This window comes from Herpailurus yagouaroundi, unplaced genomic scaffold (assembly GCF_014898765.1).
Source record: "Herpailurus yagouaroundi ecotype Mexico unplaced genomic scaffold, PumYag 139, whole genome shotgun sequence".
NCBI classification, from domain to species: Eukaryota; Metazoa; Chordata; class Mammalia; order Carnivora; family Felidae; genus Herpailurus; species Herpailurus yagouaroundi.
Genome location: NW_024412394.1, coordinates 84,040,215 through 84,065,768, shown reverse-complemented (window position 1 = coordinate 84,065,768; position 25,554 = coordinate 84,040,215). Strand labels below are relative to the sequence as shown.

The 25,554-nt window shown below is 35.8% G+C and overlaps 1 protein-coding gene and 1 non-coding gene across 2 annotated transcripts in view; one reads left to right on the top strand and one right to left on the bottom strand.

Moving 5' to 3' along the window:
• The window catches only part of THEMIS (thymocyte selection associated), a 186,072-nt gene that overhangs the window by 103,812 nt on the left and 56,706 nt on the right, over positions 1 to 25,554 (top strand). The gene's annotated exons all lie outside the window — the stretch shown is intronic.
• On the bottom strand, positions 11,058 to 11,164 carry LOC121030163 (U6 spliceosomal RNA). Its single transcript, XR_005790094.1, has one exon. It is a non-coding gene; the product is annotated as a U6 spliceosomal RNA (small nuclear RNA).

Sequence of the window (25,554 nt, the reverse complement as noted above, 5' to 3'; positions counted from 1 at the left end):
TGAAACACTGAGATTTTAAATCTGAGAAATAAGAAAGATACAGGGAGCTTATGATCTTCTTTTAAAAAGTTGACAAATTTGGGGCACCTGGGTGGCTCAGTCGGTTAAGCGTCCAACTTCGGCTCAGGTCATGATCTCACCGTCTGTGGGTTCGAGCTCTGCGTTGGGCTCTGTGCCGACAGCTCAGAGCCTGGAACCTGCTTCCGATTCTGTGTCTCCCTCTCTCTGTGCCCCTCCCCTTCTCGTGCTCTGTCTTCTTTCTCTCTCATAAATAAATAAACATTTTTTTAAAATAAAAACAAATAAAAAGTTGACAAATTCGGCATATTTTTAGCAGATATTTGAGCTGTCCTCAAGGTTGCGACACATAAAGGTTAATACACCATGGTTTTTGAGTTACCCAAGGTCTGGAGCCTGTAAACAGCCAACTGTAGTAGGAGCAAGTGAAAAAGGTGGGAGGGGAAGGAAAAGGATGAATAAAGGAAGTGCTGAGTTGAAAATTAGCCGAACTCAAGTTCCAGCTGAATCCTTGCAGGTAGAACCCTGTGCCCAATGGGAAGTGTGGAATAGTTATAAGTTGTTTTTGTGCTTTTGGAAGTGGGAGAGTAAACAGAACTGTTAAAATTTTCCTCTGGCATAACATGTACTGTATTAATACTTCTAGCTGGAGAGCCAAAGAATGGTTTAAATGACCACTAAATGAAAACAACTCCTAAATGGCAGGCATTAGGAGACATGGCCTGATTTTAAGGAAATTTCAACCAAAATGAATGTTATCTGACTAATAATAAAATACTCATTATCTCCAGAGAGTTTATGTCCAAAGAACACTGTTTCCTTCTGGGAGACTACAGTATACTCCTACTCGGAAATACTTGAATTGACCTAAATTTTGGCCCTCTTTGAGTTTTCAACTAACAATGTTCTCATCAGGAAAGTGAGGAAATGCTGATGAAAAACATTAGTTAATACTGTTCCTTCCCTCCCTCTGCCATCTGTGGGGTAAAGAACTAAAATATACCACCAAATATGTGATTGTCACATTTTCGGTATTAGTGAGTATTACTTTTTAGCTTCAAAAAAAAGTCATTTAAAAAATGTGTTCAGGGGAGCCTGGGTGGCTCAGTTAGCTGAGTGTCTGACTTCGGCTCAGGTCATGACCTCACAGCTCCTGAGTTGGAGCCCTGTGTTGGCCTCTGTGCTGACAGCTCAGAGCCTGGAGCCTGCTTTGGGTTCTGTGTCTCCTCCTCTCTCTGCCCCTCCAACACTCATTCTCTGTCTCTCAATAATAAATAAACATCGAAAAAGAAAAAGAAAAAAATGTATTTATTTTCCCAGTGGATTGGCAAAATGAGTGAATGAAATTTGTAGTAAATCATTTCACATTAGATTTCTGGCTTTTATGAAGATTAGGAGAGTTTTCATCTTTTTAAGATGTTCATAACCTAGAAATCCCGTTTAGAAATGGCCAGCTATAACGGAAGAATCAGTAATTTGGAATGTTCAGTGCACAGTATGTATAGAGTAAGGGCATTTGAATTGCCAATTTCCTGTAATCCTATGGGGATTCATTGATTCATTGAGTTAGGTGTGGGCTCACTAGATATTTAAGTTCTGTTCTTTGAGCTCAGTACCTTCAGTTCTGTTTTTTAATTTTTCAAAAAAATATAAAGAGTAGTTGGGAAAATCTAGAGGAGGTAAGTTGGCTGGCTTTGCAGTTTTAAAACCTGATTTATCTGAGTTTTCCATTACTTTATCAGTTCTGAATTTATTTTAGAATAAAAACCATACCCCAAAATAAATTGATAAGACATAAGCTATATATTTGAGCAAATAAGTTTTGCTACAACTCACAGTTTCTTGCAAGTGAACCATTACTTTTAATCTTTGGTAGTGTTTCCAGGCCTATATAAATGAAAACATTTATGTTTTGCTTCCCAAACCAAATTTCCTGTGTAAATGTTAGGAGAGAAAATGAGTATAAGAGTGCTATGAAAACGTGCATGGGGATAGGCTTCCAAAAATCAGTATTTTTTTTTAATTTGAAAAGTAGAAAACTTAAGAAAAAGATTTATCTCAATAATAGACGAGTAGTAAGTAAAAATGAACATAGAGTTTAAGAGAATAGAGGGTCCATAAAAACTCTAAAAATTAAAAGAGAAAGAAATGACTCATATTAATACATTATTTAAGGACAAACTCTCAGCCAGCCTATTATAGCACTAAGTTTTTTTTATCACACTTCATCAGACTCTAACAACAATATGATCATGATGTCTTAGAAAACCTCCACCCAGTACTTAATTATCAATATACACTTCTATTAGAACAAGCGTCTTTTAGCTATTTTGTAAGATATGCCACTGTTTAAGGTATTTGCCATGAACCAATTACATAGGTAATTTAAAATCTGGTGAAGAGAGGAAAAAAAATTAGAGGAAGTCCTATAAGATCAGGTCACTGACTACAAAATTAGCCAAATGGAACAAATATAAATATATCATGGACCACAAAAATTGTATAATAAGTCTATTGTTATTTGTGTAGACACAGAATTGGAAAAGGCTGATTGTAAAGTTGTGGAGTTAACACAATATATAAAAAACAAGAAATACCTGTTCTCCTAGGTTAAGAGATACGAATGTGATTTTAACTTGTGATGTTAAGCTTATTCAGATAATTAAACTTTATATAACATTTGTCCTTAATGGAAAATTGTTTTTCTTTCACATGGTTTCCAAACCTTAACAAATGTTTAAAAAGAACATGCTTACTAGTTGTGAAATAGTATAAAATCCAGAGTCATATCAATTGTGTTATACAAGGATGGAAATTGCCCTACCCAAGGTATTTTTCTCTTCATTGTCTCTTGTTCTAGCTTTTCCCCTGAGCTGGAATCCTTTCTATATGTTTCTACTCACACCAGACTCTTCTGTACCCAAATTCTCTCTCACAGGGTTGTCAGGCATCCTGTGCTCAATAAAATATCATAAGTTCTATGATCAAAGCTGTTCAGTGTTCCTTAATTAAAATATAGTTGCCCATCACTGAGCTCTTCCTCTGTTTCTAGCATTATGCTAGGTGCTTACATGTATTATCTTATTTAATCCTTCACACAGCTTCATGAAATGGGTGCTGTTATTATCCTGTTTTGCAGATGAGGTAGTTGAGGCTGAGAGGTAGGTCATGTGTCCTGGTTATCAGTGATTCTCAGATTGGCAAATTTTGTGGTCAATCCTTAGTCCTCATATTATTTTTTTCAATTCCAGTATAGTTAACATACAGTGTTATATTAGTTTTAGGTATACAATATAGTGATTCAACAATTCCATACATCACCCAGTGCTCATCAAGACAAGTGCATTCCTTAATCTGCTTCTTCTATTTCACTCATCCCCCCACCTACTTCCCCTCTTAATGCAATCCCTATCAGAATACCAATTACATTTTTCACAAAACTAGAACAAAGAGTCTTAAAATGTATGTGGAACTACAAATGACAACAAATAGCCAAAGCAATCTTGAAAAAGAAATGCAAAGTTGTCAGTATCACAATTTCAGACTTCAAGCTATATTACAAAGCCATAGTAATCAAAACAGTATGATCCTGGTGCAAGAGTAGACACATAGATCAACAGATAGAATAGAAAACCCAGAAACAAACCAACAATCATATGGTCAATGAATCTTCAACACGGGAGGAATGAATATACAATGGGAAAAAGTCTCTTCAACAAATGGTGTTGGGGAAAGCAGTCAGCTACATGCAGAAAAATGAAACTAGGCCACTTTCTTATACCATACATACAAACAATATGGATTAAAGACTTACAAGTGAAACCTAAAACCATAAAAATCCTAGAAGGGAACCAGGCAGTAATGTTTCTGACATTGGCCGTAGCAACATTTTTCTAGATGTGTGTCCCAAAGCAAGGGAAATAGAAGCAAAAATAAACTATTAGGACTACATCAAAATAAAAGATTTCTGCACAGTGAAAGAAACAATCAACAAAACTAAACCTCCTGAATGGGAGAAGATTTTATAAATGACATATCCGATAAAGGGTTAGTATCCAAAGTCCTTGCATTATTTGAATACTAGTTGAACACTCCCTCTTTTCTGAAATCCTTTCTTTATTTTCTGGAACATCGTGGTTTTCTTATCTCGTTGTGGTTGAATTTCCTCCTGAATTTTTGACTGGCTTTCCCTCTGGTTTCCCATAACTGTAAGTTTTTGAGTGCTTTAGAGTTTAATCCTCAGTGTCTTCTCTATCCATACTCACTCTCCATATCTACACTCATCTGTACTCACAGATTCCTTATTTTATACCTATGAAATGGCATTCAGGAGAATTAGTCATGTGTATGGATTTATTAAGAAAAACAACTGGAAATGATCTCATATTTTTCATTTAAAATCTATTTTTATGTGCTTAGATATTGTCTGCTAAAAAAAGTTCAATCTTTAGGGGTGCCTGGGTGGCTCAGTTGGTTGAGTGTCCGACTTTGGCTCAGGTCATGATCTCGTGGTCCATAGGTTTGAGCCCCACGTCGGGCTCTGTGCTGACAACTCAGAGCCTGGAGCCTGCTTCAGATTCTGTGTCTCCCTCTCTCTCTACCCCTTCCCCACTCATGCTTTGTCTCTCTGTCTCTCAAAAATGAATAAACGTTAAAAAAATAAAAAATAAAAAAAGAAAGTTCAATCTTTAAGAGATAGTAGCCTGTGACATTGTGTCTGATCTATTGTAGTTGTCAGATGTCAGGGAAGTGATCAAGGTGAGGACAGACACTTCCTTCTGATGTTATTCTTGTAAATGTAGGTTTGTCGGGCTTGGGATTTTTTTTTTAAGTTTATTTATTTATTTTGAAAGAGAGAGAGAGAGAGAGAGAGAGAGAGAGAGAGAGCATGCACAAGCAGGGGAGGGGCAGAGAGAGAATCCCAAGAAGGCCCTGAAGTTTTGGTGCAAAGCCCCACACAGGGCTCCACGTGCTGTGAGATCATGACCTAAGCTGAAATCGAGTCAGAAGCTTAACTGACTGAGCCACCCAGGTGTCCTGTCATGCTTAGGATTTTTCTTTTTAATGTTCCAGTGATGGCAAAAAGCTGGAGAGTACCTTAAACTATGTGAGAGATGTTAGAATTTTGGGGAAGGCCTAAGGCCATTCCTGGCATCAGCAGAAAGCTTTTTTAGTAACAATTCAGTTTTAGCTGAAATAAACTTAAAAAGCTGGATCTCAGACTAGCACTAGAACTAGTAACTTTGGAATTTCTACATCAAGTAGGTGCTAACATAAGATCCAGAAAGACTGTCAAGCCTTTTTTTCAAGGGAGAGATCAAACTAATAAAGAAAAGAGGACTAATAAGGATCAATATGTTAAAGAGCTCAAAATAATGGACATATTCTTAATAAGCCAAGAAAAATACAACGTATATTACTGCTACATAGAGGAAAACTACAATTATATAATTGCAAGAAAAGATTGACAAGAAAGATTTAAAAATCTATTACTTTAATTGTATATTGTATGTAAAATGCTTTTAAATTATTTATATCTATAATTATTTTAAAATGTTAAAATAATGATTATTATTATAATTGTTTACACTTATTTTAGCTCCGTAGATGTAAAATCTTAATTGCGTGCCATTTGCTGTGATAAGCACTGGAGACACATTAAGAAAATGAAATACAGTATCTAAGCTCAAGAGACTTTCTGTCTAATGTATTAGATACAAGAAAACAATTTCAGTATGAGAACTCAAGGGAAGAGTGCTATTAGTTGGAGACTACAGGAGTTTGGGGGACAATTTATTATGATCTATCAAAAATTAGGATTGAGATCAGAAAGGGATATTTAGATGTCCAGATTGAAGTATATCAGTTTAAACAAGTAGAATTAGCCAGATGTACAGTGATGTTTAGTGTGATCCAGCCAGAGGAGCATCTGGTGTAGACATAACTGTATCAGGATCCTGGATAGGTTTATCATGTCTGTAGCACAGAGTAATATTATGAGGATGGAAGAGCGAAGAGGACCAGGTCAGGAAAAGTGTGTCATTACCAAGTTTCTTAGCTCAGGCTTGCAAGTAGTTCAGTTCACTTCTTTAATCATTCTGTTCCAGATGAAGAATGCAACTTCTTCAATATCACCTTCTTAGGTTCCCTGCCACACTGTGCTCTCAGTGCTCAGGGCTCAGTCTTTATGTTACTTGATCTCTCCTTTACCTGGTTCAGCCATCAGACAATTGCATGACTATGGACCCCTCTCTCCCTGGCTAATTTCGTAAAGATTACCTCTATGTTCTTGGGGACTCCACCCATAATCCCTTACCTTTCAAACTTTTAGTCATTTCTTCCTTTCTTTGGATTTTGCTAAGAGGTACTGTTCCTTGTTTTGTTTTGTTTTCTGTACTTCCACTCCTTTGACCATAGACCCTGGTGCCCCATTAAGCCCACAGTTAAAACATTAGCACGTGAAACAAGCTAGTTTCATATTCACCTCACCCTCCTAAAAAAAAAATACTACATTTTATTCTTCTAGTACAGAAAAGAATGAAGACAAACAAAATCAGTTGTATTCCATATTAAAAAAAAAAAAAAAGACTGGTCCTTCCTTAAACTAGTCTATGTTTAAAGGAATTTGTACTTTCTACAGAGGAAAAATTGAGGGCATTTTAGAGTTTCCAGTAGGAAACTAACAATAAAATTTCTATTTTTAAATACAAAATATCTAGATGTTAAATACAAAACACCTAGAAAAGGCAAGTTTATAGAGATAGACAACAGATAAGTGGTTGCCTAGAGTGGTGGTTATCTAGAGTGGTGGGTAGGAGCAGAGGTGAACTGCAAACAGGCTAGAGGGAAATTTTTGGATGATAAAAAAGTTCTACACCTGGATGGTGGCCCAACCCTTTAAATTTATTAAATTCATTGAATTGCACACTTACAATGGTGAAAACATCAATTATACCTCCATAAATACCAATTTTGGAAAATCAACCTAATTTTAGAGCAGATTATCAATTCAAACAGAAGCAGGAAAACAAAATGGAAGTACTAATATCAGAGAGAGATGACCACCTGTGTGACTGGAAGACTAATATTAAAAAGGACTTTATGAGGTGGTATTTGTAGGACAGGTGGTTGATGAAGTGTAGGGAATAAGAAAGTCACAGTATGAGGAAAATACCCAGGTTCCTGGCATAAGCATCAACATAGATGGTGGTTAAACTTACTAAATCAGGAGCTCAGACCTAGATAGAACGGTGGTTTTGCAAGGGCAAGGGCAAGGGCAAGGGAGGAGTTTGGTTTAAAGTATGCTCAGTTTGAAATGTTAGTGAGATGTCTGAGCTGAGATGGCCAGTATGAAGTTAACGATGATCTACAGTTTAGGAAAGAATTCCAAGCTGAATCTGGTGATCCAAGTGTCGGCAAATGCAAATGGTAAATAAAGTTCTGTGACAGGATGAGATGAAGCTGGAGAGTGTGTAGCTCATGAGGGAAAAAAATGAAAAAAAGGTGTACTTCTGTGAGGAAGTCCAAAATATAAGGAACAAAAAAAGTACATATAAAGCCTAAAAATAACCAACTGGAGAGCTTTATTAACTAAGTGATTACAGTGAATCAGTCACAATTCTAAGCTTTTTACATGTATAGACTCATTTAATCCTCACGAAAATCCAATGAAATTAGTTTCAAAATTATTATCTCAATTCTACAGGTGATTAAGGCTGATCAACTTTGGGTAACTTTCCAAGACCAAAAGTCTGTATTACTGGCCTTCAATAGAAGTAATGATCAATATTTTAAGAGACTTAGTCAGTCTTGGAGAGTATTTGTGATTTTAGAATCAAAATTCAAGTTATGACTAAGTGATGCTTATTTTTTTCCTAGAAAAATTGTGGAAATCATTAAGATACAGAATTTATATGGAATTTAAAATTCCATGGAACTATACATTGTCAAAAGAAAATGTTCTCAAACACAGAATCCTCTAGTTAGGGACCCATATTAAGGGAGGCTCCTTCTGGAACATGGCCAGTTGTCACTGTGTGAGTAAGAGAAGGTACACAACCATGAACTTAAAATAATGCACCAAGAGATCTGTATGTGTAGCTCTATCCACTGCACTGACTACTGTATATGTCTGTTTGGGGGTGAGAAAGTGTAATCTTTCCTTATCCCTCAAAGTAGGAAGAAACTGGGTAACAGTAAACAACAAAAGGACAGTTATACTGTCTTTAAAAAATTAATCACATTAATCCTCCTTCTGATTTCTTATTTTTGCGAAGGCCACCAGCATCTACTGAGTAGCCTAAACCAGACCTCTAGGAACAGTCCTTCCTTTTTTTCCCCCCTCTTCCCATTTATTAGTCTTGAAATCGTCTGGATTCTTCTTCTTTAACATTTTTGAGTATATACCTCTCTACTTGAGGTCTTCATCATTTCTGGATTCTTGAAACCATCTTCTAACTAGTCTTTTTATGTCTGGTCACATTATATTCAAATTTATTATCCACACTCTGATATATTTATCATTATAAAAGAAAAATCTTACCGTGTGACTCTCTTGCTAAAAATTCCTTGTGGCTTTCCTTTTAATTTTTTACCATCTGTCCCTTATTTGTTTCTTCAGCCTACTTCTCTCTCTATCATGCCTCACATTTTTACCTCAGCCACACTGAATTTTCAGTTTGCAGAGGACTTTATTCTCTCCTGAGTTCCCAGTCTTCCCAAATGGAATTGTGTTATTTTTATTTGTTTTTAACAACCATTTATGGGGGACTTAATAAATTCTAAAGAACAAAATAATTCTAATTAAATCCCTTAAGTGTTCATATGAATGTTATTATCATTCCCAATTTATAGACAAGGAAACTGAGGCTCAGAGAATAATTGCCCATAGTAAGAGAGCTATCAATAAGTGTTAGAGCTAGAATTCTAAGCTATCCTTTATCCTTCATCTAAATTGCTCTCTGTTGTTACCTGTTGTAAGGAAATTTCCTTGGTGCTCTTCCTCCTGTCCTCTAGTTCACAAGTCTGTGTTTGGTGTTCCTAATTTGGGTTTCCATAATAGGCCTAATGAACTGTTATCAGAGTCTTTACCATAAAGTGTTATAATGGCTCCCTTAGTTACCTGTCTTACTAATTAGATACTGTGCTTCTTTAAATATATATTTGTGCTTGCTTCCCTGGTATTTTATTAAAGTTCCTGGTTCAGAGCAATCACTCAATAAATATTTGTGGAAAGGAGGAATGAAGAAAAGAAGGAAGGAAGGAAGAAACTTAACTTTATTTTACTCTCAACTCAGTCAGGGAGATTAAGCTACTATAGGAAGAAGCCTTAAATTAGAGAAGCTCTCTGAGCTTTCGTTGTTATACAAAACTGGCTTGGATCTAAGTGGCTAACACAAATGTGGATTTTTATACACTACTGTTCACTAAAGACTAAAAGGGATTTCCTCAAAATTTTATGCAGAATTCGAACAACTACTAGTTCACAGAAATTTGAAGGGATATAAGAGAACAAGAATGAAGGCTATAAGAGAACAAGAATGAAGTTGGTTCCTTCTTATATCCATCAAGTCTAACTTTCTTAGTAAATTACTTGAGATTATGTGTGTGTGTACACCCATGTGTGCCTCTCTCTGTATATGAGTATGGAAGTGTGGGTATGTGCAATGCTGTTATTTCCAGCATCCTTTTAGATGTCAAGTTTTTTAATGTCCAAATAAAATCAAATAAGCCCTCAACTTCATATAATTTTTGGCATTCCAGTGCCCTCCTCGTTTAGTTTCAAAAATGTATGTGGGAGATTTATATATATTCAACTTTGGTTTTTTTGTTCTCTTGCTCGTCACTCTGTTTCTTCCGAATATTTTTTTTATTTTATGTTTTTGACATACAAAAAGTGATACATAATTAATGTATATAACCTGATGAGTTTAGTAATAAGTATACACCCAAAACCATCAATAGAGTCTATGCCATAAACCTGTCCATCAGCTCCAAAAGTTTCCTGCCATCCTCTTTATTATTGCTCTTCACTCTCACTTCATATTTATCTTTCATCTCAGTTCTGGTGTTCCAACTGCATGAGATTGCTCTGGTCTTTAATGCCCCAAACTATGAATTCAATTTATTTTCTTAGATTTTTCAAGGAACCACTAACAGGGCACTTGTGGGTAAAAATGAACTTGCTGAAGATCTGGTAATAACAACTGGGAACAGAAAGTGAAAGTTCTAAACCCTACTAATTAATCCTTGACCCTGAATCCTCTTCAGGCTTTTATCTCACAAAATTAGTGCCATTCCTTCCAGGATCATCTCATATTGGTTGTTTGCTTTTTAACAGTAACAACATTATTAATATTAACAATTATTATTATTTCCAAGTAATCTGCCAAAGTATCCCAGGAATGGGATATAATATTATAATAATAATTATTAATAGTAATAATAATGCTCTCAGAAATGTTCATCTCATAATTTAGTTATGAAATCTTAAACTTGGAGAGCTTGACTTGCCTTAAGATGAGACCCACTTATAACTCTTCTAAATCTGTATTTATTTTCTTATTTAACGCCTTAATCCATGAGGAATTTACTTTGTATGTTGTATGAAAAAACTTTTTTAAAACAAATGGTTGAAACATTTTCCCAGTTCCATACATTTACTAAATTATTCTTTACCCATCTGTTCGGAAAGAAGTTTCTCAATATTTTTATTCTATTTCTTTGATTTATCTGGCTTTTTTTAAAATCAGTAGCTCACAAGTAGTATTGTCTAATTTCGTTTTAATATTGGTATAATTTTTTTCTTCTTATCACTGATCGGGTAGGTTCTCAGCTCCTCATTCTTTCAAATGAACCTTTAAGTTATTTCATTAATTTCTGTAAAAACATCTAGCGGGGCTTTAGATTGAAATTTTATTAAACTTAAATATTAATTTAAAAGAATATGAATTTTTATTTTACCATCTTGGCCAATTGTTTGATATTCCATTTGGTTAAATCTTGTAATTCAAGTCCTGAATATCTTTATAACATTTTTTAAAAATATGGAACACTTCACAAATCTGTGTGTCCTCCTTGCACAGTGGCCGTGCTAATCTTCTCTGTATCATTCCAATTTTAGTATGTGTGCAGCCAAAGCGAGCACTATCATTATAACAAATTTTGACATACTTCTGACATTTCTTCGGATTGCCATTTCTTCATATTAGACCCCTTCCTTCAGAGTTAGGAACACTCCGTTCTGTGGTACTCTCTCCAGTGTAGAATTTTTGTATTTTCATTTGAGTAAAACCAGAGATTATGGCTTTTAACATGGTGACCCTCTGCTTTTAGTCAAGTCTGTCATTCAGCAGATACTTCTTGATTATTATATTTTAGGTACTGTTTTAGATGCTGCATATACATCAATAACAAAGCATCTTGGTAAATGCCTTGATACTCTATTTAATGTTACATTCTAGTAGGAGTAAACAATATAGTAGTTCTTGATAAGTGCTATGTAAAAAAGAATAGACCAAGGTAAGTAGGATTTAGAGTGCAAAGTGAGTAGAATAATTTTAAATAAGCTGGCCATGGTGTGCCTTATGGAAAAGACAACACTTGTCCAAAGACTTGAATAGTTGAGATGAGCTTTGCAGACAGAGAGTGGGGTAAATACTCCAGGCAGAAGAAAGAGATGGTACAAACCCTGTGGTGGGGATGTGCCTAATGTACTCAAGAATCACCTGGAAGGCCAGGATGGCTGCAATATGGTGAGCTAAGGAGACAAAAGGGGATGAAATCAGAGAGGGAATGCAGGACGCAAACTGTATAGGTCTTTGCAGGTCATTGTAGTAATTTTGGCTTAAATTTTTATGAAACAAGATGTGATTGGAGGATTGGGTCGGGGAATGACAATCACGTGTTAAAGGGCTCATTCTGACTTCTGTGCTGCTGTTAGTAGGGGAACAAGGATGGAAACAGGGAAGTCAATTAGGAGGACATTGCTATACATGATGCTTCCTTGGGTCAGCAAGACAGCAATGGGAATAACAAAAAATGGTTAGCTTTAGATATATTTTGAGTGAAAGTAAAAAGTATTTCTAGGTTGCATTTTTCCCCCTCTTACTTTTTTTTTTAAGTTTTTTAAAAGTGTTTATTTATTTTTGAGAGAGTGAGAGACAGAGACACAGAATCCGAAGCAGGCTCCAGGCTCCAAGCCCTCAGCACAGAGCCTGATGTGGGGCTGAAACTCACAAGCTGTGAGGTCATGACCTGAGCCGAAGTCGATCCTTAACCAACTGAGCCACTGAGACACCCCATTTTCCCCTCCTACTTTTAATAAAGAATCTTCATTTTGTAAGTCTCTGCTGGTGACCTTTTAAATTTAGCTTATTCCTACTTGGGTTCTCTTATTAACAGAGTTTTCTCTTGGACTTTATACAGGTGCAATTCTCTTTTGAAAATATTGAGCTGTAGTGGAAAAAAAAAATACTGTATGGAAATCAAGAGAATGTGATTCCTGTCCTGTCTCTGTTACTAGCTTGCCATGTGATCTGAGATAATCCAGGCATTCCTGACTACACAGTGAGGTTAGAACAAATGATCACTACTATTCCTTTGAGCTTAAATATTCTACCCATCTATGATTCTGTATCTGTACATTGGTCAGGAAAGAGTTAAAAGTAACTGAAAAATCTTCATTTGAGTTCCTCGAAATATCAGCAGATTGTTTTGCCATAGCTGAAGAATTTTTAAGAGAAGAACTAGGAAGTTTCCAAAAATAAGCTTATAGTATTTTGAGGGGATGGTGGTCTTTCTGCTGACATTGCTGGCAAGTTTCTCTCTTTGAGAGCGGAGGGGCCCTCGTCTGTAACGCTTGACTTAATGGGGCCTGCTTTGTCTTTGTAATCCTGCATTTTGTGGGAACTTGGTTCCTACTTTGTCTTCTTACCATCTATAAGAGGATTTTCCTAAGAAATGTCTTTTTAGAATTACCCTTCCTTATTTCAGTCCCACACTTTCAAAACCTGATTTGTTGTGGTGGTGTCACTGTTTTATATATGCACAAGGCAGTATTTCCATTCACCTTTCTATCTGTTTCAGCCTAACGTTTCCCTGTAGTTGATGCTGTTCTTAAGATTCCTTTGCAGGGCTACCAGGGTCCATCCCATGTTGCCTCCCCTGGGTCATATTCTTCATGTGTACCTTGTGTCTGTTCTCTCTTAGATCACATAATACGTCTGATTCTGTGCCTAGGTGCAGCCTGCTCCTCTCCAAAGCTAGCTCAATCTGCTTTGAAACACAGAACAATATTGTTTTCCTCATCTCAAGGGCATTGCATTTATGACTCTATTTGACATTGAGAGACCAGAATTAAGATACTAAGAGACTATGGAATGAAAGGCAGAAATAGCTCGTTCTTGCAAATGGAAAGAAATTCACCCCCACTTTGCTAAAAGCACAAGATCTTTCTAATCAGACATTTGACATCATGACCAGGCTGGGGAAAAAGTGTACCTGTTCAGTTATAATTGGTTCTGCTCACAGAAGTGGATTTCTCATTGTCTGTGCAGCTACAGGAAATATGGTTAATAAAAGCACATGTCAGCCTGACTGAAGCTGTTCTACAAAACCCTGCCAGACCACTCTACAAAACTGTTATTTCCCATTATGAAAACTAAATCTCAAATCATAGTCAAAAGGTAATCAGTCTTCAAGAAAGTAGTCTATAGAAGCAAGCAGTAATTCAGATTTGATTGGCAACGTAAGTTTTTCAGGGAATAGTTCAAAATGGGAAGCATTTTGAGAGAGCCAGAAACACAATCCAAAATGATGATTCTCAGAATTTTCTAACATTGGGTTATTGATAAATATATACATTTTTTGAAGTTATGCTTTCCTGAGAACCATGATAATCGTACACCATGGTTTTGTGTACTTCACCTCATTTAACTCTTATAACGCAACCTTGGGATATAGGTATCGTTGTCCGCATCGTATAGCTGAAGCAAATTGCCCAAAGTTCCTAGAGGTACGGCAAGTGCCATGTGGACCTTTCTGCTGCCATCCGAGCAAGCTCCGGCCCTCCTTATAGTCCCATGATGCGTTCTGGAAAGGTGGTGTATGAACATCTCCAGCAACTTTTCTGCTCTACTGCTCCTTGCTTGATATCCATGTTTATTGTTTCCATCACTGACAAAACAGAGCAGTAACACCTTTACCATAGGGTGGTTGTAAAGACAAAATACAAAGAAATGACACACATCTTAAAAAAAAAAAAAAGCCCTATCAAAAGGGAATTAATATGACCTCGCCTAAAAAGCTCAATTTTGTATATAAATTCCATGATTTAAAATAAAATCTTCTCCTCTAAGTGAAAGTCATTGTGATTAGGTACACCAGTAACATATAGAACAAGCACATTTTTCTTTTCATACAAAAATGATGTTGCTGACACATTGCTGGAGAGACAGGTGTTGTATGCCCTTTTCCTAGTTGGATCTGCACGAATTCTGTAGTTCTGTGTGCTAACCAGGTAAACAAAGCCTGTGTTATGCCAATATACCTGTATCATATATAGATATCACTACCAAATTTTTTTTCTGAAATTTATAAAATTAGCGTCACCCTACTTCTGTTCTATCTTTCTCTGAAATAGGGCAAAACTAAATCTCTAGATATTCCTCATTTCACTCAGGAGAATTTTCCAGTTTGGACCAAGTAATCAGGTGATCTTGACTATAATTTCCTTGGAATTCCTTAGATTTCATTTTTTTTTCTCCTTTGCTACTTTGCTCATATTAATATTGATGTACATAGCTTATCTCCTCTGTTAGACCTGGGATAGTCTGTACTCCAAATACTATGTCTTGAATGAGTGTATGACTGCTCTCAAGAGATGCTTAATAAGTCTCTGTCTGGGGTTGAACAAGAGAACACATTTTCATGACACTTAAAAAATCTCCCAGGAGAAACCATTTGGATTATATACAGAATGTATCTAGCTTTAATGAAAAGCTAAGTAACCCTAGGACTTATTTCTAGTCTATATGCCAATCATACTCAGTTTATCAAACCATCCACCAAGTAGTTGGAATATGTAGATATAGCAATACAAAACAAAAGAAACAAAAAGTAACTGTTACTCAAGATGGGCAGACCATGAAGGTTATTATAGGCCATTCAAAAGGATTCTGATTTTTTTTCTGAGATAGGGAGTTATCAAAAGGGGAGAGCAGAGATGTGGCATGGTATGATTTATGCTTTAAAAGAATCACTATGGCTGTGAGGGGGTCCAGCTATTTCACATAGGTCATGCTCAGGATGTGAAGCTTTGTTTCTAAAGGGTACTCTAGATATTAGGGCCATTTTGTTTCATTTCGAAATGTATTTGAACATATCTTTGCTATATCAAAGTAAATAAAGTCAGTTTTATTTTTCTAATGTTTTGCCATATTCTGGGCAAGTAGGCAGAAGGTAATGAGGATTTAAGTAAAGTAACCTGGTTTGACCAGAATTTATAAGATATATAAATTTATTACCTATTCAGTGATGAAAAGGGACAATATCTGAAGCATGGTTATTTTTGTTGTGTCTTCTCAAGAAAAGATTTAGGAAGAAAAACATTTTTAAAAATCACTTACTTTCAAATAAAGAACTACAATCTGAAAATATATTATAGTTCCATGTTACTGCCAGTAAATGATTACTCTAAAAGTTCAGGTAGTTTAGACTAAGACAATAATTATGAATGTCATTGATTTCTTTAATCAAAATGTCAATAATCGTCATTTTACTTTTTTCCCATTTACATTAGTCTACCCAACTTTTCATTATTCAATAATAGAAAGCTGTGGAATAAATCAGTAGAGGTCACTAGACTATTTAGGTTCACTCTCTATATCTTGATTGTTGGAAGGCAATTCTCTGAATGCTTTCATATTCCCTCATGGTCTAAACTTTCTGAGGAATGACCACTGTCAAATTTGGTTAAAGAAATATTGAATAGCAAACATGTCCTGGAAGATAGAGATAGTATATTACTTCAGAGAGATTCAGAGACTTCTCTCTCCTGTAGTATTTGCTTATATCCCAGAATAAAAGCCTTTCCCTCTCCAGACGGTAGGGTGGGAGAATGTGCCAGCCAAGCTCTGGGTGTCGTGCTTTTGTGAGTCTGTGGTACAACCCCTCTGTTTGTGCAAAATCCTAATTTCCCCCCAAATAATTAGACAATTATATCAATACCATTTTTCAGGATGCTTTTACTAGTGAGGCCATTTATAGCCTCACCAGTGCTAAGATGATCTGTGATAATAAAAACTTTGTGTTTCCTGTCAGGATATCTATCTATCTATCTATCTATCTATCTATCTATCTATCTATCTATCATCTTTCATCTATCTTCTATCATCTATCTATCTATCTGACACTGTGGCAGGCTAACTTCTTGTGTTATAAGTATTGTCTCAGAGCCTTAAATTTCAGACTCAACACTGATGTCTTCTCTTTATGAGACTCATGCCACATTGATATTTGTACTGATGAAGAATGAGACTCATTTTATGTTAGTTGTCAAGATAGTCTGTGTGTCATTTTTTCTTTATGATACATTCAAAACAGATAACAAAAATTGTGTGTAAATATGGAGTTCTTCACACACACATATTTGCAGGACTGTTGAGATGGATGCATAAAAGCATTTCATTGGCTGTGGTGATAGGTTTGAATTTCACTGAAACATGCTGTAAAGGATGATGTCATGCAAAGAACATGGTGACATGAGTGCAGCAGAGAGTCATATTGGCTTACGCCATGGATTGGTGACTTGTGAGGCTTTTTATCTGCATGAGTAGATAAGCAAGGTTTTTGTCTTCTGGCTAAAGGAAGAAGGTGTGGTATGTGGGGGGTGTGTGTGTGTGTGTGTGTGTGTGTGTGTGTGTGTGCAAGGGTGCTGGAGAGACTTGGAGATAAATAAAGCAAGAAAGTTGCAGGGGAGGGGGTTAGAATATGGATATTTAACCTGATATCTTATGTTTTGATTGCCACAACTAGCGTCACAGCTTTGGGATGATGCAATGTTAAATAATTGCTGCTGATTGTTTTCAATAAATGGCTAATGATAGGACTGCTTCCAGAATGCGTGGAGTCAGCTCCAAAAGGAGCTTTTCCAGGGAGCTGCCAGATTAGTGTAACAGCGACAATAGTCTGTGTGTGAATGAAGCTTTTTAAAAAATTGTTTTATTGTGCTAGGAACATTTAACAAGAGATCTACTGTCTTAACAAATGAAGTGTATAATACTGTATTGCAAATAGGTGCAATGTTATATAGCAAATCTCTAGAACTTATTCATCTTCCTTAACTGAAACTTTATGTCTATTGATTAATAATTCCATTTTCCCCTCCTTCCAGCCTCTGGCAACCACCATTCCACTCTTTGAGTCTATAAACTTGACTACTTTAGATAGTGCCTATAAGGAGAATCATGCGATAGTTGTCTTTTGGTGACTGGTTTATTTCATTTAGTATCATGTACTCAAGATTCATCTATGTTTTTGCATATTGCAGAATTTCCTTCTCTTTTAAGGCTGAATAGTATGTGTGTATATACCACATTTTCTTTATTCATCCCTCTGCTAATGGATATTTAGCTTGTTTTCACATCTTGACTATTGTGAATAGTGTTGCAGTGGATATGAGAATGCATATATCTCTTTGAGATCCTGATTTCAATTCTTTGGGATAACTATCTAGACTTTGGATTGCTAGATCATATACTGGTTGTGTTTTTAATTGTCTGAGGAATTTCTATCCTGTTTCCTAAGGAGCTCCAAACCCAGTGTGCCCCTCTGGGTTGTTGCATGTCTGCTGGGTTTAGAGACTACTACAGAGCTGGGGGGAGGGGAATAGGACGAAAGCAAGGCAGGATGCCACAAAATTCACCGTTCTCATCAAGACTGAGTCATTTTTTGAATAAACGCTTCTCGGATTGTTGAAAATATTTAGTTAATTCTGAGTTCTAAAAAAGTTGATTCTAATGATTTTTGCCAGTGTTCATTGGTTTTATGGATGAGTGGCATTTTGGAGGTCCTTAGTCCACCATTCCTAACTGTTGATCTTGGGCAAATTATTTAACCTCCTTTTTTCTCAGTTTTTACATTTGTAATACAGTGATAATAACATGCCTCAGAAAGTTGTTGCAAGTTTATTTAGGAAAATCACTGAGAATAGTGCCTGGCACATAACAAACACCCAATAAACACCTGCCACTAAGATCAAGTATATTTATTTAAAACATATTAGTTCTGGGGCACCTGGGTGGCTCAGTTGGTTAAGCGTCCAACTCTTGATTTTTGCTCAGGTCACGATCTCATGGTTCGGGAGATTGAGCCCTATGTCACGCTCTGCACTGACAGCACAGAGCCTGCTTGGGATCCTCTCTCCCACTCTCTCTTCCCCTCCCCCACTTATTCTGTCTCTGTCTCTCTCAAAATAAATTAATAAGTTAAAAAATTTTTTAAATAAAATAATAACAAACCTACCCTTTATTATTTTTTTTAATTTTGGTTTTATATTCATAGCATAAGTCGCACTTTTTTTTATTGGTTTATTTGGGTAGGTAGATTTATAGGTTCTATTCCACAAAGCTTCAGACTACAGCAGTTGAATATTCCCCAGAGCATTTTGAAACAGTAACTGATGGCCGGCCATTGCAGACATTATGGTTATAAGCAGGCTGAAAACCATACTCAAACAGGGTAATTTTGCCTTTTGTTACCTCAGGAATACAAGCCTGTTTATGTATGTACTTTTGCCAAGATGGTATATAAAACAGCACTTTTTGAGAGGGTTGCCTAGGGATCAAATATAAAATTTACAATATTTTATGAAATACCTAGAACTCTCAAAGTCATTGATGTTTTTATAAAGTGTTTTAAATTTTGATGATAAACAAAGATGCTTCCTTAAGACACTCTCTACTGAGGGAGAATGGATATTAAAAGGACTCGTTTAGTGCCTTAAATGTCAGCGAACTCCAGCCGGTCTTAGAAAGCACGTGGCAATTCCATGAATAAGTTTAATGTATAATCAAAATGGTCAGTTCAGAATATTTAACAATAGTAATTAATTATGAAAAATTTTTAGTTATTTGCCCTCTATTCTATAGATATATTAAGCATAATATTCATATAATGACCCACTTCATCATAAATACTCTTTGAGGCTATATTTATTAGTATCCTAAAGGCTCTGAGTTTTGAATAAGCAAGAAAAAAATGCCTCTATTGGCTCAAGAGTTGTTCTTCATCTCTAACTGAACTATTTTAATTACTACATTTAAAAATATGTTTATTTATTTTTGAGAGAGAGAGAGCACATGCACACTAGGGGGGAGGGGCAGCGAAAGGGGGTACAGAGGATCTGAAGTGGGCTTAGCACTGACACCAAAGAGCCCGACACAGGGCTCAAACTCAAGAACCGTGAGATCATGACCTGAGCCAAAGTTGGACATTTAACCAACTGAGCCACCAGGCGTCCCTGATTATTACTTTTTTAAAAAATCATTTCATGTAGTAGAGATTACACCAAATCAGATCTAAAGGAAGGAAGTATACTTCATATAGAACTTTCTGACTTTAAGATGTATCATTCTGAAAAAATAACTTGTAATATATATGTATTGACCTATACATTTAATCCAATTCCAATAAAAATTCAGCTGACTTCATAAAAATAGAAATTCACAGCAAAGATTTTTCAAAAATAGGATACAACAAGAGTGAATGATTTTTTAAAAATTAAATTGAATGTCATTGGATTTAAAAACTTATTCACTGGAGCGCCTGGGTGGTGCAGTCGGTTAAGCGTCAGACTTCAGCCAGGTCACGATCTCGCAGTCCGGGAGTTCGAGCCCCGCGTCAGGCTTTGGGCTGATGGCTCAGAGCCTGGAGCCTGTTTCCGATTCTGTGTCTCCCTCTCTCTCTGCCCCTCCCCCGTTCATGCTGTGTCTCTCTCTGTCCCAAAAATAAGTAAACGTTGAAAAAAAAAAAAAACTTATTCACTTTTTAAGATATTCTATTAAAAATGAAAAGAAATGCCCCAGTCTGAGAGAAAATATTATATACAAATACAAAGCACTTGTATTTGCTATACATTAAAAAAAAAAAAAACTCTTAAAATTTAACAATGAGAAGACAACATAACTAAAAACAGAAGAAAAAATATTTGACCATTTTACAAAGAAGTCATTCAAAATGGTCGATAACTGAAAAAAATCCTCTACAGGTAAGATAATCATTATCAAAAATTAAATCACAATGAGGTACCAAACAGCTAACGTTAAAAAGGCTAACAAGATCAACTTTTGGTTCACTTGGGAAGAGTTGGAACTCTAGAAGAACTGGTACATGCTGATGGAGATTAAATGATACAACTTGAAAAAAACCACCAAACTGTATGACAGATTTTTAAAAGAAATTCCATATCAATCTTTTGTGAGACTTCGCCATTCCACTTGAAGGAACTTACCAAGGAAAAATGAAAGTGTGTCCAGAGCATGGCACCAGCAGCCAAGAAGAACCACCCAGAGAACGTATTTGGGCCCTGATCAACATACTCCCTTCTGAGCAAAGTGAGATGGCAACTGTGCTTTGCTAGATCTCAGACTTTTTTCAGGCCAGTGACTCTATGTTGCTCCCATTTTTCCTCCTCTTTATGAATGGAAGCAACTATTGCAGTTCTCCTGATCCAGTCTCCCCATTGTATGTTGGGTATGTGGGGCCCAATAGCTTTCTTTATTCCCATTTCTTTATTCCATTGTCTTCTGATCAAGAAGAGGCCCCCACAACTAACCTCAACTGCACCTGAACCTGATTTACATCATGTATTCCTGGACTTAAAGTGTGCTCCTGATGTTGAAATGGGATGAAACTTTGAGGGTTTAGGGAGTTTGGTAAATGTATTTCAGAAATGGGAAGGATGTGTATCATATCTGGCCAGAGGACTAACTGTGGTCGTTATTCTCCAAAAACGGTCCCTATCGTATTTTATTAGATTAACATTTGTTAAGTTAAACACTAGGGTGTCATATGGTGAGCTTCATTTCAACAAAAGATCACAAAAGAATTGAAATAGAGAAGTTTATTACTCACAAGTCCTGGAAAAAATACATGGCAAGCCTGGAGAGACCACATGGGGAGGTCAAGACAAGGTACATCAAAAACAGCTGTCAGGACCAAGGGCACATGCCTTAATTAGGTCCTAGGGTGGAGTGCTCTGGGGAGTTTCCAGGCTTAGATTAAATGGGTCAATTTAAACAAAAAGAGTGAGATTTTGGTAAGCTTTGCAGGAGTCTTATCTAAGGAGCTTATAAGGAAAAGGCTCTGGGAGACAGAGGAGACTGTTTATCACAGGACCACTGGCGAAGTCATAACAGGAACTTAATGTTTATTTATGACTCTGTGGACTTGTATCTAGGGTGTCAGCTTGTATGATGGGCTGATCTCAGTTTAAGGCCCCTGCAGGATGCTTAGTCAAACAAAATGGATGCCAAGGCATCAATGCCATGAAGTTGCTTAACTAAACTCTCAACAGCCCCCAATGAACCACGCCTCCTAGTGTTCATGCCTCTCTCTAGTGCTTTACCACACTGGATCTGAATTAGCCCCGTGATTTGCTTTAACCATTTTACTGTGGTACAGGTATCAATGAGCCAGTTTCTCACCTTAGCCTTTAGAAGGCCTAGTAGGTTTTGCTTTGCCTTTTAGGATAACTCTGAACTGTGCTGTAAAAGAACTGGCTATCTTGTTGTAGAGACCATTGGGATATTCAGTTGTCACGGCATCCCAGCAGAGCCCAGCTTTCTCCACCAAAGTGCTGGGCACATAGCGAGCCATCTTGGACATTGCAGACCCAGATAACATCACACTGAGTTGGGCCTAGTTGATTTACAGAATGAATGGTGGAGATAATAAAATGCTGTTGCAAATCACTACCTTTTGAAATCATTTGTTATGCAGCAGTTGATAGCTAAGACATTTATACAAGTCACTATGTATCTGCACATAAGATTTTATAGAATAAAATCAATATATTGGCTAATTTTACTTGAACTTGAGCTAATCTTAAACCTTTTATTCTGGTATATAATTACATAGCCACTAATATTAAAGGCTTCTACAGTTGTTGCTGTATTGATTACCATTCTTTAGGTTGTTTGGTTTCAAAAAAGAATTGCTTCTTACAAAGTTAAGTGACAGTTTAAGCCATTTATAGATCTTGGCAAGGAAGAAGATACCAGATGTCATGTATGTGATGGAACTATCCATAATCTTCTTCTTGTCATTAAAAAGTCTTTTCAATCCTTTAGTGTTAGTTTAAAAATATAGTTGCTTCTCAGTCATAGGAAAGCAGATAATTTTTTAATAATAGATAAAGAATTCTTAAGGGATCTCTGAGTAAATTTGTACCTGTTTTCTTTTTAATGGTGGAAAATGGGATAAAGAGGCTCAAACACATTCTCAAAATGTAAATCCTTCTTTTGGAAATTTCTAGCATAACCACTTGGGATACAAGTTATGCTGAAATATATCCAGAGTATGTGAGATGATCAGAAACATTGATCCTTTACAGAAACGTTTTAAGTCTTAAGGCTTCCACATTAGCTTAATTACATAAGACCATTATAACGAGCTACGCTCTTTATCTTGCCCCCCGAGGAAGTGCATTTTAGGCCAAAGTTCTATTATCAGCAGAATCTTGGAATTACCTGTAGCTTCTTATTATTTTTCTGTCCTCAAAACCATGCAACAAGTAATGTTGAGGCTTTGGGTGTATAGTTTGAATCAGCATATCCTTATACACAGACAGACTTTGAATTCTGGAACCTATCCAGTGTTACCAACTTGATTTAGTATAACCTCATTTGTCTGTTAAGTAGATCACAACTGGCAGAGCCAAGAGGAATCTAATAAACACATTTTACTTCTCATAGAATAAGAATTCCTCAAAGACTGAGTTTTCCTCTCCTTTTAGTCAACCACCTAAGCAAAAAGATTAGACTTCTATGTCATTCACCAGAGCTAGTTTACATTTTTAGACTTCTCTGGGAATATAAACATCAAAATCACATTAGATTTCAAAGATGTTGTTGTTTCAAGGGGGGGAAGCCATAGGAATTAGAATCTATTGTCAAGAATACGTATTAAAAGAGAATTAGGGAATGGAAGATATTTGAATGATTCTGGATACACAGAAATGAACCATCACATTCAAGTTTTTTTTTCCCCAGAAAAATGATCCCAAGAACTTAATCTTTAACCAATCAAATTGTAAATCAAATACATCATTAGCTCAAATATAAGGACTCTTCTTTAAAAATCCTCCATGAAAAATGAACATTCTCTTTGAAAAATGGGCAAATTACAGGAATAGAAAATTTATAGAAGTACAAATGACCAGTAAATATATAAAACACTTGTTAATCCCATTAAATAGATATATTCAAATTTTAAAATAAGATGTTTTAATTCATCACAGGCAAAATAAAAAAATATAAAAAGTTAATCAGATTGTACAAGGAAACAGCTTCTCTTATACTCTGTGTGAATACTTTTTTGACCTGACAATTCCACTTAACATTATCTGACTGAGAAAGTCTTCTTATATGTGCATTCATAAGAATAATCATTATTACATTGTTTCAAATAATGAACATATGGAATCAATATAGATGTCTATTAATAGAAGAATGATTGTATAATCTAAAAAAATCTATAGTGTACATTTTAAAATGAGACGGATGTAGTGAAAGGTAAACATCTAAGATGTATTATTAAGTAAAGAAAGAAAATTGTAGAACAAAATACACAGTATTTTTCCATTTATTAAAAAAATCACAAAACTACTCATTTCCATATGATCTTTCATGTATTCTGATACATATATGTGATGTGAAACACATATCATTCTGAATACAGTGATCTTGGGGATGGGTGTGGAAGAAATCGTGAAATCAGGGCTATGCATATATTCATTTTGTAATTATGCAGAAATAAAAGAATAGGAAAAAATCCCAGGCGCAACTTAAAAGAATCCCATCTTTGGTTTTAAACTATGCCTAAGTGAAATCATAATTAAACTATACTTAGGTGAACCATAAATAATTTAAACACTTTCGCAGTTCCAAATTTCAATGTGAGGTCAGTAATTGCTATGGAATGTAAAGGTGGTTTGTAAAGTCCTTTATCTAATGGAGCAGAAATAAAATCTCAAACCGGGGAAATAAGCATGACTGGCAGTAGAGAGCAAAGCCTCAGTGTAGGGGCTTAGTGACATTGAACATGGTGCTTCATCTCTCTGCCACTCCTTCTTCGCTTGTACAATGAGGAGGTGATATACACCTTATAAGTTCCTGGGGGAGACCAAAGAAGATATTAGAGGACAACATTTCATACACTGTCAAGCACATAAGTCCTGAGATACTGGTACGTGTTTTCACTTATTGATAATAAATACAACTAACTTAGAAATTTAAATCACTGATTAGAACCAAGTAAAGAAAGCTAAGGATCACTAACTCTGAAGATTTGCCCAATTTAATGGAATCCTTAAAAATGTTAGTTTTATTTCCGTTTATTTATTTCCTTCCTAAACCTTTCATTTGAAAGGTAGCTTTAAGAAATCAAATAATTCTTCCAAACATAATTGCTGTTTCCATCTCTCTGCAGAGCTGTATGCGGACTAAAATTCAGAGAGCCACCTAGTAAAGTCAGTAAAGTGAATTGGAAATGAATATTGTCTTCTGATGATGTGTTTGGAACACTGTAATATTTGCATTTTAGACTGAGCTCAACTTTGTATTGTTTAAGGTAAAAAGATTCTTTAGGGTTAGCCATGTGATAAACTAGCAAGATTGATTATGTGCGGTTGGAACTAAGACCAGGACTGCCATAATGATTAGATCCTGCTAGTAGAATCAAAGCCAGTATAGTGAATACAAAGTGATACTTTTATATTCAGCATTGAGCTGTATCCAGGTAACTTTGTAGAAATGATGAGCAACTTGGGAACTTTTGTTTAGAAACATTGTAATATTTTTGAAACTGTTCAATTTATGATCTGAATAGTCTGAATACATGAATATTCAGCTGATAATTGTGTTGTGGTTTTAATATTCTAAATTTTAAAAATATAATTAATACTGTTCGAAGTTCTCTTTTATACTTTGCCTTTATTCTTTTACAAAAGAAAGTTCCTTTGTCTTTTCTTTTTGGAAGAAAAGGCATACATATTTTAAAAGGAAGTGGTAATTAGCATCCCTATTCTATTGTTTTCATTGGAAAGTATGGTTTCTTTTTAGGTAAGCCAACTCTCCCTTCAAACTACAAAATTGATGATGAAGCAAAAATATTCACACTTTGAAGTTAGAAGGAACAGCTTGCCGGGTTGACAGAGGCAAGTGGAGGGAAATGTGCCTGGAGTTGTTAACGAATCCAGAAACACAGCATGACATTTAAGTTAGTTAGAAGGAATGGAAAATGAATCCCTGGAATACA